The following is a 10,633-nucleotide window of genomic DNA, read 5'->3' as shown; positions in this document are numbered from 1 at the left end:
GTGACAGCCTTCTAGGCTGAGATGGGAAGGGATGGAGGAGAGGCTTTGCTTCACAAACCCCTTTGAGCAGTCAGTCCAGGTACTCCTGCAGGGCTCTGAGGAACACTCAGCTGGAACAGCAGGGATGAGCTGACATCCTGGGCTGGTGGCTGAGGTGGATCAGCAGCTCTGCGGCGGTGCCTGGCACTGCCACACATCCCGGCAGGACAGGGGGTGCGAGGCCACCAATGAAGAGGGAAGAAGGAGAAGAAGCAGCAGCTCCGTCTGGGTGATGACGAAATTCCTTTCTCCCCACCTCAACAGCTCTGCGCCCAAAGTGTTCTTCTCCAAAGCTGAAGAAGCCTGCCAAACTGTCCCCACCCTCCCCTTTTCTTGCCCCCTTCCCCCCCTGGGCCCAGCCAAACTCTTTTCTCAAGCACCCACCAAGTACCCACAGTTAGGTTTTTCCCCACAACTAATGGGCAAAAATTCCACAGGTGAGCCAGAACTAAACAAAGGACACCTAACCCCCAACAACTGTGAAATTTTGCAAGGCGCTTTGCAAGGCTGTACTGTTAGCAAAACACCATTCAAAATGTTCTTGTGTCACAGGTACAATAATTTGTGAAGGATCTCTTGCATTCAATTGTAAACGCCTGTGATGACATTTGATGGTTAATTGTGCTATTAGCTCAAATACTGTGGGTGCTGTCTTTCTTGGTTGATGAGGTAAAAACATCCACTCTAGGATGTGTAAAGGACCAGGCCAGTGAGTGTTCCACTATCCTATAATAGCAGTAGGGTGCAGATTTACAATGAGAACAAATATAGTAATACACACCTCTGGACATATCCGGTGGAGTTGTCAGTTTGAGATAGCTTGCTCCACTGTTTCAAGAGCAGCCTTTGCCTCTGGGGTTAATTTTCTAGGAGAAGTTAATTCTGGATCACCTTTTAGGAGGTCAAATAAAGGTGCTAATTGAAAATTTGTTGTTCCTAAATAAGGTCTGACACAGTTGATGATACCCAAAAGTTTTTGTGCATCATTTAGTGTCTGAATTTTGGTTGAAAACTGAATTGTTTGTGGTTGTATAGTCTGGTTCATTATTTTGAGTCTTAAATATTTCCAGGGTGCTTGCTCTGCTGCACCTTCTCTGGTGCTACATGCAGTCCAAATGTTTTTAATGCTTGCAGAAGGCTTGGCTGAATCTCTGAAAGCTCTTTTTTTGTTTGGGTTGTAATTAAAATATCATCCATGTAATGGTAACAGTATGCTCCTGGAAATTGCTTTCTCACTGATGAGAGTGCCTGTGCAATGTACCACCGGCAAATTGTAGGACAGTTTTTCATCCCCTGGGGTAGGACTTTCCATTGATAATGTTGCACTGGTGTTGCATTATTAATGGAAGGCACTGTAAAAGCAAATTTTGGGGTATTATCAGGGTGCAGTGAAATAGTAAAGAAACAATCTTTCAAATCTACTTTCAGAATGTCCCAGGAGGTAGGTATCATTGTGGGAGATGGCATACCTGTTTGTAATGTGCCCATGCTTTCTATCACAGAATTGACTTTTCTTAGGTCTTGGAGAAATCTCCATTTACCAAATTTCTTTTTTATGAGAAATACTGGGATGTTCCAAGGGCTCATAGATGGCTCTATGTGTCCTTGAGCTAGCTGTTGTTGTACTAATGATTTTAGGGCATCTAGCTTCTGCTTTTCAAGGGACCACTGCGGCACCTACATGGGCTAATCTGTAAGCCATTTCAGGGCTGGTGTAGGATAATTTACGACCATCAGTACAGTGGCCCCTGTCAAAAATCTGTTCCCACTCTAACTCCCCATGCTGACAGAACATCACTCCCCCACAATTTCAGTGGCACTGCAGTGATGTAAGGTCATATTGCAGCTACTTGGCCTTCTGGATTTTTGATTAACACAGGATTGCTGCTCAAACAGCTCTGCGTGGTCCCTCCAAGGCCAGCAACAGCAGATCCTGCAGGTGTGGTAGGCCAGGATGAGGGCCACGTGTTGGCAGAGATGATGGTGACATCTGCCCCTGTGTCAATCATGTCACTGACCTTTATCTGTGAGGGCCTCGCCTGAAGCATTGTAACACTACAAAACATATTAGGTCTTTGATCACCTATGACTTGAGTCCAGTACACCTGGGGCTGTCCTGTTGATCCGAAGTCTTGGTCTCCTCGCTCCTTACAATGTGCTTTGGGGACAGAAGACTTCAATAAGTTGTGCAATTCTGGTCTTAGCAGGGATAGTTACAGGGGGAGTAGGGGTTGACACAATGGCTTGTACTTGTCCTGTAAAATCAGCATCAATAACATCTGGGTGCACAAAGATACCTTGTAAAGATGCACTGGATCTCCCTATCAGCAGTGCACTCAGTCCTTTCCCTATGGGCCCGTCGGCCTCAAGAGGGACTTTGTGCACTTGTAATGAGTTTATGGTTATTGGGATTGAGGTGGAAACATCCATGCCAGTGGATGCCCTTGTCCTTGCTGTGAGCCGGTCACACAGGCTTGTGCTGGAGCATGGGAAAATGCCGCGGTGGCAGAGGTGGCAGGGGTGCCGCAACGACCCAGAAGAAGCGGTCCGCGGTTGGACTGCCCGGGGGCACAGGCACGTCCTCTGCCCGGCGAGAGATCTCAGCTCAGTGGCAGCGTGCAGGCGACACGGAGAGAGAGAGACTAGAGCACTGTGTGGCGTTCCACTGAGAACTAGCCTTTATTACAGCAGGGCCCTCGGTGAAAGGAGCCAGTGACAGCAGCTCTCTCAAACAGGGGAAAAGCTGGGGTATTTATAGGGAAAGAGAGGGGCGTGGGCAAACTGGGATACATGTATCGGGGTGGAATGGTAGGGGAGAGCACCAATGGAGTGTAACAATTTAACATAACTAACTCAAAGATTTCTGGGAGTGATACTTTCCTCTCTCTTAGAGAAAGTGCCTTGCCTCCAAGGGAGAGCCAGGATCTCTGAATCAGCCAGTTTCCTGGCCTCCATAGGAAAATACCTGTGTCATCACCCATTTCCCATTTGCGTTGGGCTTCTTGTTTCCCTGGTCTTTGAGAGATTGCCCATTAACATGAAATCTGGACCAGCATGCCTTGGCTGTATGTCTGACTCTCCCACATTGGTTGCAGCTTGCATTGCTACTTCTTTGTCCTTGAGATGTCCCCTGTAGAATGGGCTCATGTGGACAGTTTATTTTCACGTGGCCTTGTTGTCCACACTTATAGCAATGTGGTGTGAGTTTAACAGCAGCTGTAATAGAATTGGCTAGCATATCCATGTTATGAGATCCAGTCCCAACCTTAGCACATGCTGTAATCATCTCCTCCAGAGATGGATTCTCTTGAAGTAATGCATCTATAATTTTTCTACAGTCTTGGTTTGCATTATCTCGTGCCAATTGTAGCATTAATTGACCCCTTGCTTCACTGTTTGCGATTTGTTTTTCCATAGCATCCTGCAAACATTCTATGAATTGCATGTATAACTCATTGGGGTTCTGCCTTATACTTGAATAGCTTTGGGTTGGCACTGTAAAGTTTGTAATTTTTGTTAGAGCTCTCATTGCTAAGTCTTTCATTTGTGCTAGAATTGCAGAGTTCAAGCGACCCTGGGTTTGGGGATCTTCTATGGGATGCGATCCCATTAGCTGAGGGATGCCTGCCCCAAAGCATGGGTTCTGCTGTGAAGCTCTTGCATTTTTCAACTCCTGATCCTCTGCATAGGATCTCAAGGCCGTTTCAAACATCATATACTGCACTGGGCTACAGATTAATTGTGCAATGTGCCTCATATCATATGGAGTTAATTCACTAGCAGTTATAAATCTTAGCATATTTGCTACAGCAGGAGATCCTAGTCCATATTTAGCAGACAGCTGGCATAGCTCTGAAAGGATTTGCCATTTAGAGGGTATCAGGTGGGAATGCTCCTATTCTTCCCCCTCCCTGCTGCCAGACCTCTTCTATTGGTAAATACATGGGTGCAGAGATCAGTTCATCTCCTTCTATATCCTGCTTTCAATTGTTTTTTGTTTTACCTCCATCCAGAAAAGCAGTGGATCTCTAGTGGAGACGGTTTCTGCCTTGAACAACCGTGGGTTTGAAGCAGTTGACAGAGGAGCTAGAGGTGCTTGTGGTGAGGTGAAGACTGGTTCTCTTTGTGGAAATCTTGTGTTTCCTTCTACTGTGTGGCTGCTTGTGGCTGTGAAAACCGTGGTTGTAGCTGTGGCGAAGCTGGAACTGCACCGGGTGCTGTCCCGGGGCTGGGGTCCGCCGGCATGCTTTTTCTAGCTTCTGGGGCACTTCTGCGTTTGGATCCGGCCATTTCACGTGACGTCACTTCGGGGCCTGCCCTGCAGCAGCAGCAGCAGTCAGGCATGGCCAGTGGAGGCGGGACCGTGGGCGCAGCTTCTGGGCTGAGCCAATCAGCTCTGGGCAGGGGCGGTCCGGGCAGTTCCATGGTGCCGAGGGGCGTGGCTGGCTCCGGTGGTTGAGGGGTAGTCCTGGGGGCGGTGGCGGGCGGCGATGACGGTGTGGGTTGTGCAGCTAAATTACTGGGATTTCCCGACTCACCGTGGTGGCTCCGCGTGGCACCGCAGGTCAGGTCGCCCACTGGGTATTCTGGGATCACGCTGCAGCACGTCCTGGGTACTAACATGGCTCCGCCACCTGCAGTGTTCCTTTCAGGTGAGGCGGTGCCGGCACAACCCGGGACCCCGCCGTTCCCCTCTGTTCTACCACTCGGCGGGGTTGGAGAAAACGGCGCTCTAGAAAACAGTTCTGGTGAGAGGGGTGCATTTAGAGCATCTCTACAGCGCGGTGCAGCTGTTTGGTGGTGCCACTCCCCGCGGGGATTTGGAACGGTGTTCCAAGATCTCTCTGTCCTCTCCAGAGCTCCGTTCCCGCTTTTCAGGTCAGCATTTATCCGTTTCATTATGTTGAAAATAAATCTCCAAAGTTTTAAAACCTTTATAGCATCTTCATCCCCTTTTGAGACTGCTTTAAGAATACAATGTCCAGTCCGTTCCCATATATTTGTATCAAAAGCTGCTTCTTTGATTGTATCTAAACCGTGGTTCTTTGCCCGCATAATTAAAGCTAATAAAGCTTTTTTGTCATATTCTAATCCCATTTCCTGTAAAAGGAGCGACCACACCTTCAGAAGTGGAGGTGGTTGAGTGGATATCCAGACTCCCATAGCTCTGATGAGTATTTTCTTCTATTTACATGGATAAGTCCATAAACTATTCCGGATTTTTAGCGATTTTTCACTGCAAACAGCTTTCTTTCATGTAAAATTTTTGGACAGTTTTTCCGCCTCTTAATTCAGCTTTTCGCTGTATTGTAGTTTTGGGCTCTACTTGCCTCTGACTTTCCCAGCTTTTCGCTGTCTTCAACAGGCTTTTTAAGCTCTGTCCCTGTCTTACCCCCCACTCTACTCACGGGAAAGGCTGTGTCTTCGCACGATGGGTCACCACTTGTAACGTGAGGGTCGTAGGTGGCGAGACAAAGACCCATGACTCATGCTCCAGATGCTCATGAGACAAACAGCCTCGTTTATTATTCAGCGCTCACTTAAATACTCAATTCAAATTTCTCAGGCTAGACAGCCATTGGCTGATACTACTCTCCCTGCCCTGCATCCTGGCCAGTAGTGTGCATTGGTTCAGACATTAATTAGGCTAGTTAAATTAGATTTGTGTTATGGCTAGATTAGATTTGTGTTATGGCTACATTTACTTTGTCCAGTCCAGACCAGCTGCACTGTGACACTACTTCAACAATTAGCAACTTTAGTAATTGTCTGTAAATTTCACCATGAGCGGACGATAAAGCAGAGACATTTCACGCAGCACCAAGTGGATAACTACTGTGGGCCTGCCGCTACTACTGAAGCAGCCAGTTCAGTTCTGGATGAGGGTGAAGTGGATGCAAACCTTTGGTGCAATGGTGAAAGTCTGACAGAGGGAAAGTGGTGTTTTCTCATTTTCACGTGAAGAACAGGAATGTGCGTGTTATAAATTGTTGTGGCTTGTTATAAATGCATATTATATTATTGGCTTTTTGCAAGTATTATAATGAATATTATATGTATAAGATTAGAAAATTTAGCTGTAATAATATAGTCTTCTTTATTTCTGTTATTAATGAAACTTAGCAATAGTGCTATAATACATATATGTTAAGCTATGACATAGCATTAAAACAAAAACTACTTTTTGTATAACCCAAAGACTGAAAAAGATAACTGGAGACCCCTTTTTTTTTACTTTTGTAAACTGTCTTATCCAGATGAAGACAGCAGTGACCAGAACTCTGGGGGGAGGAATTTATTGCATTTCTGGTATCAGGGAATGTAAATCTCAATAGTGCCAAGAAGATTGATCTATTGGGAAGGGGGCAAGAGAAAATTAAACAGAAGAACACCAAAGATCCTAAGAAGAATGTATGAATATGTATGAGAATTTATGGATATGTAGTAGGATTCTGTTTTTTAAGGGACAATCCTTTGTTAATAAGGTGGGCTCTCTTGGCTGAATGCAGAGACACCCGGCAGTATCTGTATACATTACTTTATTTTTTTTCTCCAATTGTCTTTTTATTAAACTTTTAAATTCTATAAAAATTATGTGAACCTCGTTTTTCACAGACTGAATAAAAGGGGACAATTTAAATTATCAATCATGAAAACCAATTTTATTAATTTAGCAAATAGTAAAGCAAGCAAAAGCCAGCTAGCTGGGGCGAGCCGGAGGGAAGCTGCTCCACTTCAGCGTCTCCATCCACAGCACGCGCTTTGGCTGAGGAGATTCCTTTTTTATATAGTTCCTGCATCTGTGTCTCCTGGATCGCATCAGTGCCTGCGCCACCTGTTGCTGTGGGGTCTTCTGCTTCCTGGTGGTCATGGGGTGAAGGCTTGTAGTCTTTCTCGGTCCGTGATCAGGCGTTGGTTAGGCAACCTTCTTCCTAATAAGGAGATGTTCTAATTCTTGTTAGTGCAGCCGGATACTGTGGTTTTTAGCTTCTCTGCAGCTTCAGCTTCTTGCTTTTACAGCAGGATGTTTGTGGTTAGGCATTTCTGCAGTGTTAGCTCTTAAAACAGCTTCAGCAATCATATTATATTTAGCAATCATATTAAATTTGATTAACAAACAATAGCAATCTATTACAGTGTGCATATGTGGGGAGGGCAGTCATGGGGCAGAGACATGAGGCAGTGGAAAGTTATGACAGTGGAAAGCAAATAGAATCCTGCCTTGACTTCTGCACCTTCAGGTCCTCCAAGGCTCTCTGCTCTTCAGCAGCTTCTCAAAACACACAAGTGCCTACATGCAGACCAGTTAGAGGAGCACTGATGTGTTTGTCTATGTGCTGAAAAGACTAGAGGTAGTAAGAAGTCTTTACCTGAAAGGAGGGGCCATCCTTGTCCAATGGAAAGGCTGATAAAGACTGGTCTCTGCAGCTCACAGGGTGCTTTCCCCCTTCATGTCTCCCTGTGGCTGCATTCCATCCAGCCAGAGTCTGTGAAGCAGGGACCTTCACTGGCAGCTAGAGAGCCGCTCCAGAATCCCTGTCTGTCCCTATGTTCACCAAGGGGTCTCCAGTAGCAGGCTTGAGTTTCTTGTCTTTTCATTATTAGTTTATGAAAAAAATCAGAAAAAAAATTAAGCCTAAGTCCTGAAAACCTTCAGAAACTTCAGCTGTTTTCCTATGTGTAGGAAGGCTGTAACTTGTGTTCCTGGTGAGGTCTCAGAGGAGCATCAGGCAGGATTTCCACATGCCTAAGAAGAGAATCACCACTTCTGGTGTGCAGAGGAACTGGTGACTTTCTTCCATTTTTTTGATATCTCCAGATATGAAAATCTCCAAAGCTCCAGATTTATATATTCTATATCCTTCCTGTGGTTAAAGACAAAACAGATGCCTATTTGCATTTTTAAGGTGTAGAAATGAACCATCCTCATGGATATTTGATTACACATTTGTACAGGAACTGCTGCTAGTGACACATGCTGCAATCCCCTTTTTCCCAGAGCAAAGCTGTCATGGATGCTTTGGATACAGCAAAGCGCTTCACTGAGAGCCTTCCCTGAATGAGGATACCTGTTGATTCACTCTGCAGCATCTCCTGGCGACTTTCTTCTCCTTGTGCCTAGCAGGAAAGCTGGGCAAAGAGAAAAGCCTGACTTGCAGCTCTCTGTTCTTCTTGGTGGAGAAAACGTGAAGCATGATACTCAGTAAATTAAATCTATATATTCATGGTGTCCTTTGAGCAGTGTTCATTCTTCTGAAAGCCAAACTAAGGTTCTGGCTGGATTCAAATGTCTTTTAGGTGAGTACTGGATCCAAACAAATAACTCCTGTCACTGTAGCTGACCTTGGATAATTTTATAAGTTAGTTAAGATGCCAAGTGCAAAGGACAAAACTCAAGCCACAGTGTAAGTTAAAATTTAGCTACTGTATTAATTAAGTCTGGCTTACATCCTAAGCTGCTGGTATCCTGTTTGGCTATACATACAGGTTACAGATTACCATACATTTAACTGGAGAATGCAAATAACATCACTATAATACTGATGGATGGCTTAGTATGTAACAGGATGGTGGAAAAGCTGGTCATTTTATAAAAATTACAACAGATTTTGTTGTGTGGGTGGTCCAATGTGCTGGATCTCTTCAAGGCTTTCCAGGATACAGGATGAGCAGAGACTGTTTTTTGTGTCAGCTGCAATGAAAATAAAAGAGATTTTCAGGAGTGGTGAGAAGGGGAAGGAATTTTCATGTAACAGATGTTGTGAAGCTCATCAGAGATTCTTTACTTTTAGGACTGTTTTAACAATGAATTGACAGGTTTTTAAATCCTCCCACCCACTGCAGTTGTATAGTAGTATAGTAGTTATATAGTAATTGTTGTACTATAGTATTATTTGCTCCCAAGCACTGTCTTTTTTATTGCTGGTTTAAAGTACATGTGTATGTGTGTGTTCATATCTATAAATTGTGTTCCTAAACCAAAACTTTCTGCTTTCTGTCTGCAAACAGCATCACCCTGTTTTCATCTGACCCCAAGTGCTGAGGAAGGCTGTAATGTAACCACTTGGTCAACCTGCCAGGAATGTCTTCTACAACAGAAGAAAAGCCACATGGGTATGGCTATGACCCTGCAAAAGGGGCACTAATATTGATCTAAAATCTAAAGGGGAATGCTTCACAGCTGGCCCTTCTAAAGAACATGGGAATGCTTCATGCCAGCCCCTATTGAAGAACTTACTGGAGACCCAAGTTTCTTCCTGCTTCTTCTCACCTGCAAGCAAGGAATGGCTGAGGACAATTCTACTGCTGAGGACATCTTTTGAAGGAAAAGGGCTGCCAGCCCAGAGTTAGTAGGCATAAAATATTACAGTTCCCATTGCATAAAACATCCTTTATATGAGCAGACAGTATTCATCCTCCCCAACAGCAAGCCGTAAAATCCATGGATGTTTCTGTACTCTGTAAAATGTGTCTTTGGACCTGTCCAGGGAACAACAGCTTTTCCAGTTTGTTTGTATGGGTGGAGTTGAGCATTCAATGTTGTCACACAATCCCCTGCTATTGTGACTGAGGGATCACTCTTCTCCTACTACTCCCAGTGCACTGAGCCCTGGTCTAGAGGTTAGTGTGCCAACCCCAAAACCTGGTCTGCTGATACAAGTTATTGCCTATTTGCATTTCCTCTAGCCACTCTCTTGCTTCCAGTGGTGCCTGTGCACTCAGAAAGAGAACAGGGCTTTTTCTCTGTCACCTGCTGGAACCTGGTGCTGCCCAGCTGTCCCCGCTCAGAGCCTGAAGAGTGCTGGCTGCCGCAGGACAAATCCACTCCAGGAGCAAGCCAGAAAAGGGGGAATGGGGATGGTGGTCTTAAAAACGAGATTCACTTAATAAATTATAAAAAGAATTTAATATAAATAAAAGACAATTAGGAGACATAAGAAATAAAGCAAAGGGTTAAAACGGCCGGGTGCCCTGGCGCCTTGCCAGGAACACACCTGGTATCCTAGGGATACCCCTTTTATCCCATCCTTGCTGTGAGGGGTTAATGCATATTCAAGCACGTCCCCTCCCTGGTTCCGCCTTCTTGGATCATGCTCTTGCACAGTCTCATTTTCTGCTGGTCAGCATAATTTTTTTGCTGGTCATCATTATTCTAGCTGGTCAGCATTCTTTTGGAGTCTGGTTTCCTTTTTTCTGCAGATGGTCACTTGTTGATAAGGGTCTGGGCCCCTCATCCTTCTTCTGAGGGCAGCTGAGCTTATCTTTCCCCCCTGCCCACGTCCTGGTACCGGCTTTTTGATAATAGTTTGCTCTCCATTTCCTGCTGCTGATAATAGCCTGTTTTCCACAGCTTGATCCTCCCATTGTCTTGCCTTGTCCGGATGAAACATATCCTTATCATTCAGAATTCCTATCTAAGCCTATAACTTGCTAAGAGAGAAAAGAATATAGTGAAAGCAAATAATATATATTTATCAGAATAATTGTGAAAAGCCAATATTTTCAACATGAATTCACAACAGTGGCAAGTAGAGCTCATGCCTGTGCTTCAGCCCTGATTGGTTTTCTAGTATAGGTTCAGGTAAATTCCTTA

The 10,633-nt window shown here is 44.9% G+C and overlaps 1 long non-coding RNA gene across 2 annotated transcripts; it reads left to right on the top strand.

The window, feature by feature from the left end:
• Positions 1-416: 416 nt before the first annotated feature.
• LOC148183078 (uncharacterized) lies at positions 417-9,959 on the top strand. 2 transcript variants are annotated; one of them, XR_015773899.1, is made up of 3 exons: positions 417-4,917; positions 8,039-8,337; positions 9,049-9,959. It is a non-coding gene; the product is annotated as an uncharacterized LOC148183078 (long non-coding RNA). The 2 variants fall into 2 exon arrangements; XR_015773898.1 differs by having other exon boundaries at positions 7,996-8,337.
• Positions 9,960-10,633: the final 674 nt, after the last annotated feature.

This window comes from Pseudopodoces humilis, chromosome 15, assembly GCF_049639895.1.
Source record: "Pseudopodoces humilis isolate 2021_Gansu_Grassland_sample_001 chromosome 15, ASM4963989v1, whole genome shotgun sequence".
Classification (NCBI taxonomy): Eukaryota; Metazoa; Chordata; class Aves; order Passeriformes; family Paridae; genus Pseudopodoces; species Pseudopodoces humilis.
This window is presented reverse-complemented; position numbering and strand designations above follow the sequence as displayed.